We start from the raw sequence: 6,933 nt of genomic DNA on the forward strand, positions 1-6,933 counted from the left end.
ATGCACACCCGAGGGGCCTAGGAGTCCTCCAATGGGAAATTCCGTTAAAATGAACCCGAAGAGTGACTAAGAACTCACGGAACCTGCTGCATGCCGCCCTTCCCGCCCGGCTACGCAGGGCCTAAACTGGAGGGAAATTCTCACGTTGAGTTTCCCTTTCGTTCTGGAGCTCGTCAGGCTAACCACCACCGCGGCTATGGAAGCACCGGGTTGAAACGGAGCAAACTCATTTTCTTCCCAGAAGCATTTCGACCGGGTTTCCAGGCCTGTCAACAGCAGGGGACGTCAGGCAGCTTCACGGCAGCATGAGTGCAGCCTTCCAAGTGGGAAAGCAAGGATAGTTCCAGCAGGCTCCCGTTTCCACGCGCACACTCAGCTTACCTCCCTGTGGTTTCTAACCAGTCCAAAGAGACACAGGTCACCCGGCGTTTGCTTCCCTGAACCAACTCCCCGAAGTAGGGTGTTCTGCGTCAAGTGAACTGCCTCAACCAAGGAATGCCCTGCCTAGTTACGCCTCTGGGGCCTGTGGCTATTCCAAAGCCTGCGGGGCCACAGGAAGCACGGGGCTTAAATCGCAGTAAGAACGCAAGCCGACTCTCTCTTGGAGGCAGGGTGACTTCCGGCAGGGGGTGTCCTAGATGGAATGCGAGGCCGAGGGCTCTCTCAGGGCAGCTCAGACTAGGGCAAGGCGTAAGACCTCAAAGGCATGGGAGACGTGCCAGAAGTCTGTTGGTGAAAGTGTGGGTTTGGTGGGGGAAACGAGTCTGCTCCAGGAGAGAGTGCAGGGCGTTTCCCTACACTCGGCGTATAGAGAGCGGCTCCAAAGGGGCTCCGGGCCTGGATGTTGCTCGGCAGACCCAGGGGTGCCTGGGAGTGCTCCGTGTTCCAGCCTGGAACAGGGTGCCCCCGCGAGCCTCCCAGGTGTCCAGGAAACTCTACTGCCGTTAAGGACACGCAGAGCAGAGGCTACGGCCTCATGGAAACTGCCGCGCGGCTCCGCTTCTGCACCTCACGTCAGGGCCTTCCCTCCAGGCCTGTGCTCAATCTGGCTGTCCCGTTAGCGACGCAGCATTGCGAGATGCTGACGTTCTCCTCGAGCAGAGTGCCTGCAGGTACGAGGCCCGCGAAGCAGGCAAAGCAGAGTGTTTTCTCACGGCAGCTCTCACAAGGGCGACGACAGATATTTCCTGGGAGCTTCGGACGCACCAGAAATCTGGTCCTCAGGCTGTTGGAGGGCTCTGGAAATGTAGCTCTCCTCAAGGAACGTGCAGAGTGTTGCCCATCACCCGGCACGCACACAGGGCCTCCGAGGGGCAGAGCCATGGGCCTCGATGTTGCTCGGCCGGAACCACGCGTGGTGGTGGTGGGGGGGTGCTGGAGGTCCTCAGTGACCCGAAGGGAAATGGATGCACACCCGAGGGGCCTAGGAGTCCTCCAATGGGAAATTCCGTTAAAATGAACCCGAAGAGTGACTAAGAACTCACGGAACCTGCTGCATGCCGCCCTTCCCGCCCGGCTACGCAGGGCCTAAACTGGAGGGAAATTCTCACGTTGAGTTTCCCTTTCGTTCTGGAGCTCGTCAGGCTAACCACCACCGCGGCTATGGAAGCACCGGGTTGAAACGGAGCAAACTCATTTTCTTCCCAGAAGCATTTCGACCGGGTTTCCAGGCCTGTCAACAGCAGGGGACGTCAGGCAGCTTCACGGCAGCATGAGTGCAGCCTTCCAAGTGGGAAAGCAAGGATAGTTCCAGCAGGCTCCCGTTTCCACGCGCACACTCAGCTTACCTCCCTGTGGTTTCTAACCAGTCCAAAGAGACACAGGTCACCCGGCGTTTGCTTCCCTGAACCAACTCCCCGAAGTAGGGTGTTCTGCGTCAAGTGAACTGCCTCAACCAAGGAATGCCCTGCCTAGTTACGCCTCTGGGGCCTGTGGCTATTCCAAAGCCTGCGGGGCCACAGGAAGCACGGGGCTTAAATCGCAGTAAGAACGCAAGCCGACTCTCTCTTGGAGGCAGGGTGACTTCCGGCAGGGGGTGTCCTAGATGGAATGCGAGGCCGAGGGCTCTCTCAGGGCAGCTCAGACTAGGGCAAGGCGTAAGACCTCAAAGGCATGGGAGACGTGCCAGAAGTCTGTTGGTGAAAGTGTGGTTTGGTGGGGGAAACGAGTCTGCTCCAGGAGAGAGTGCAGGGCGTTTCCCTACACTCGGCGTATAGAGAGCGGCTCCAAAGGGGCTCCGGGCCTGGATGTTGCTCGGCAGACCCAGGGGTGCCTGGGAGTGCTCCGTGTTCCAGCCTGGAACAGGGTGCCCCCGCGAGCCTCCCAGGTGTCCAGGAAACTCTACTGCCGTTAAGGACACGCAGAGCAGAGGCTACGGCCTCATGGAAACTGCCGCGCGGCTCCGCTTCTGCACCTCACGTCAGGGCCTTCCCTCCAGGCCTGTGCTCAATCTGGCTGTCCCGTTAGCGACGCAGCATTGCGAGATGCTGACGTTCTCCTCGAGCAGAGTGCCTGCAGGTACGAGGCCCGCGAAGCAGGCAAAGCAGAGTGTTTTCTCACGGCAGCTCTCACAAGGGCGACGACAGATATTTCCTGGGAGCTTCGGACGCACCAGAAATCTGGTCCTCAGGCTGTTGGAGGGCTCTGGAAATGTAGCTCTCCTCAAGGAACGTGCAGAGTGTTGCCCATCACCCGGCACGCACACAGGGCCTCCGAGGGGCAGAGCCATGGGCCTCGATGTTGCTCGGCCGGACCACGGCGTGGTGGTGGGGGGGGGGGTGCCTGGAGGTCCTCAGTGACCCCGAAGGGAAATGGATGCACACCCGAGGGGCCTAGGAGTCCTCCAATGGGAAATTCCGTTAAAATGAACCCGAAGAGTGACTAAGAACTCACGGAACCTGCTGCATGCCGCCCTTCCCGCCCGGCTACGCAGGGCCTAAACTGGAGGAAATTCTCACGTTGAGTTTCCCTTTCGTTCTGGAGCTCGTCAGGCTAACCACCACCGCGGCTATGGAAGCACCGGGTTGAAACGGAGCAAACTCATTTTCTTCCCAGAAGCATTTCGACCGGGTTTCCAGGCCTGTCAACAGCAGGGGACGTCAGGCAGCTTCACGGCAGCATGAGTGCAGCCTTCCAAGTGGGAAAGCAAGGATAGTTCCAGCAGGCTCCCGTTTCCACGCGCACACTCAGCTTACCTCCCTGTGGTTTCTAACCAGTCCAAAGAGACACAGGTCACCCGGCGTTTGCTTCCCTGAACCAACTCCCGAAGTAGGGTGTTCTGCGTCAAGTGAACTGCCTCAACCAAGGAATGCCCTGCCTAGTTACGCCTCTGGGGCCTGTGGCTATTCCAAAGCCTGCGGGGCCACAGGAAGCACGGGGCTTAAATCGCAGTAAGAACGCAAGCCGACTCTCTCTTGGAGGCAGGGTGACTTCCGGCAGGGGGGTGTCCTAGATGGAATGCGAGGCCGAGGGCTCTCTCAGGGCAGCTCAGACTAGGGCAAGGCGTAAGACCTCAAAGGCATGGGAGACGTGCCAGAAGTCTGTTGGTGAAAGTGTGGGTTTGGTGGGGGAAACGAGTCTGCTCCAGGAGAGAGTGCAGGGCGTTTCCCTACACTCGGCGTATAGAGAGCGGCTCCAAAGGGGCTCCGGGCCTGGATGTTGCTCGGCAGGACCCAGGGGTGCCTGGGAGTGCTCCGTGTTCCAGCCTGGAACAGGGTGCCCCCCGCGAGCCTCCCAGGTGTCCAGGAAACTCTACTGCCGTTAAGGACACGCAGAGCAGAGGCTACGGCCTCATGGAAACTGCCGCGCGGCTCCGCTTCTGCACCTCACGTCAGGGCCTTCCCTCCAGGCCTGTGCTCAATCTGGCTGTCCCGTTAGCGACGCAGCATTGCGAGATGCTGACGTTCTCCTCGAGCAGAGTGCCTGCAGGTACGAGGCCCGCGAAGCAGGCAAAGCAGAGTGTTTTCTCACGGCAGCTCTCACAAGGGCGACGACAGATATTTCCTGGGAGCTTCGGACGCACCAGAAATCTGGTCCTCAGGCTGTTGGAGGGCTCTGAAATGTAGCTCTCCTCAAGGAACGTGCAGAGTGTTGCCCATCACCCGGCACGCACACAGGGCCTCCGAGGGGCAGAGCCATGGGCCTCGATGTTGCTCGGCCGGACCACGGCGTGGTGGGGGGGGGGTGCCTGGAGGTCCTCAGTGACCCCGAAGGAAATGGATGCACACCCGAGGGGCCTAGGAGTCCTCCAATGGGAAATTCCGTTAAAATGAACCCGAACAGTGACTAAGAACTCACGGAACCTGCTGCATGCCGCCCTTCCCGCCCGGCTACGCAGGGCCTAAACTGGAGGGAAATTCTCACGTTGAGTTTCCCTTTCGTTCTGGAGCTCGTCAGGCTAACCACCACCGCGGCTATGGAAGCACCGGGTTGAAACGGAGCAAACTCATTTTCTTCCCAGAAGCATTTCGACCGGGTTTCCAGGCCTGTCAACAGCAGGGGACGTCAGGCAGCTTCACGGCAGCATGAGTGCAGCCTTCCAAGTGGGAAAGCAAGGATAGTTCCAGCAGGCTCCCGTTTCCACGCGCACACTCAGCTTACCTCCCTGTGGTTTCTAACCAGTCCAAAGAGACACAGGTCACCCGGCGTTTGCTTCCCTGAACCAACTCCCCGAAGTAGGGTGTTCTGCGTCAAGTGAACTGCCTCAACCAAGGAATGCCCTGCCTAGTTACGCCTCTGGGGCCTGTGGCTATTCCAAAGCCTGCGGGGCCACAGGAAGCACGGGGCTTAAATCGCAGTAAGAACGCAAGCCGACTCTCTCTTGGAGGCAGGGTGACTTCCGGCAGGGGGTGTCCTAGATGGAATGCGAGGCCGAGGGCTCTCTCAGGGCAGCTCAGACTAGGGCAAGGCGTAAGACCTCAAAGGCATGGGAGACGTGCCAGAAGTCTGTTGGTGAAAGTGTGGGTTTGGTGGGGGAAACGAGTCTGCTCCAGGAGAGAGTGCAGGGCGTTTCCCTACACTCGGCGTATAGAGAGCGGCTCCAAAGGGGCTCCGGGCCTGGATGTTGCTCGGCAGACCCAGGGGTGCCTGGGAGTGCTCCGTGTTCCAGCCTGGAACAGGGTGCCCCGCGAGCCTCCCAGGTGTCCCAGGAAACTCTACTGCCGTAAGGACACGCAGAGCAGAGGCTACGGCCTCATGGAAACTGCCGCGCGGCTCCGCTTCTGCACCTCACGTCAGGGCCTTCCCTCCAGGCCTGTGCTCAATCTGGCTGTCCCGTTAGCGACGCAGCATTGCGAGATGCTGACGTTCTCCTCGAGCAGAGTGCCTGCAGGTACGAGGCCCGCGAAGCAGGCAAAGCAGAGTGTTTTCTCACGGCAGCTCTCACAAGGGCGACGACAGATATTTCCTGGGAGCTTCGGACGCACCAGAAATCTGGTCCTCAGGCTGTTGGAGGGCTCTGGAAATGTAGCTCTCCTCAAGGAACGTGCAGAGTGTTGCCCATCACCCGGCACGCACACAGGGCCTCCGAGGGGCAGAGCCATGGGCCTCGATGTTGCTCGGCCGGACCACGGCGTGGTGGTGGGGGGGGGGTGCCTGGAGGTCCTCAGTGACCCCGAAGGGAAATGGATGCACACCCGAGGGGCCTAGGAGTCCTCCAATGGGAAATTCCGTTAAAATGAACCCGAAGAGTGACTAAGAACTCACGGAACCTGCTGCATGCCGCCCTTCCCGCCCGGCTACGCAGGGCCTAAACTGGAGGGAAATTCTCACGTTGAGTTTCCCTTTCGTTCTGGAGCTCGTCAGGCTAACCACCACCGCGGCTATGGAAGCACCGGGGTTGAAACGGAGCAAACTCATTTTCTTCCCAGAAGCATTTCGACCGGGTTTCCAGGCCTGTCAACAGCAGGGGACGTCAGGCAGCTTCACGGCAGCATGAGTGCAGCCTTCCAAGTGGGAAAGCAAGGATAGTTCCAGCAGGCTCCCGTTTCCACGCGCACACTCAGCTTACCTCCCTGTGGTTTCTAACCAGTCCAAAGAGACACAGGTCACCCGGCGTTTGCTTCCCTGAACCAACTCCCCGAAGTAGGGTGTTCTGCGTCAAGTGAACTGCCTCAACCAAGGAATGCCCTGCCTAGTTACGCCTCTGGGGCCTGTGGCTATTCCAAAGCCTGCGGGGCCACAGGAAGCACGGGGCTTAAATCGCAGTAAGAACGCAAGCCGACTCTCTCTTGGAGGCAGGGTGACTTCCGGCAGGGGTGTCCTAGATGGAATGCGAGGCCGAGGGCTCTCTCAGGGCAGCTCAGACTAGGGCAAGGCGTAAGACCTCAAAGGCATGGGAGACGTGCCAGAAGTCTGTTGGTGAAAGTGTGGGTTTGGTGGGGGAAACGAGTCTGCTCCAGGAGAGAGTGCAGGGCGTTTCCCTACACTCGGCGTATAGAGAGCGGCTCCAAAGGGGCTCCGGGCCTGGATGTTGCTCGGCAGACCCAGGGGTGCCTGGGAGTGCTCCGTGTTCCAGCCTGGAACAGGGTGCCCCCCGCGAGCCTCCCAGGTGTCCAGGAAACTCTACTGCCGTTAAGGACACGCAGAGCAGAGGCTACGGCCTCATGGAAACTGCCGCGCGGCTCCGCTTCTGCACCTCACGTCAGGGCCTTCCCTCCAGGCCTGTGCTCAATCTGGCTGTCCCGTTAGCGACGCAGCATTGCGAGATGCTGACGTTCTCCTCGAGCAGAGTGCCTGCAGGTACGAGGCCCGCGAAGCAGGCAAAGCAGAGTGTTTTCTCACGGCAGCTCTCACAAGGGCGACGACAGATATTTCCTGGGAGCTTCGGACGCACCAGAAATCTGGTCCTCAGGCTGTTGGAGGGCTCTGGAAATGTAGCTCTCCTCAAGGAACGTGCAGAGTGTTGCCCATCACCCGGCACGCACACAGGGCCTC

This window comes from Lagenorhynchus albirostris, chromosome 18, assembly GCF_949774975.1.
Source record: "Lagenorhynchus albirostris chromosome 18, mLagAlb1.1, whole genome shotgun sequence".
Lineage (NCBI taxonomy): Eukaryota > Metazoa > Chordata > Mammalia > Artiodactyla > Delphinidae > Lagenorhynchus > Lagenorhynchus albirostris.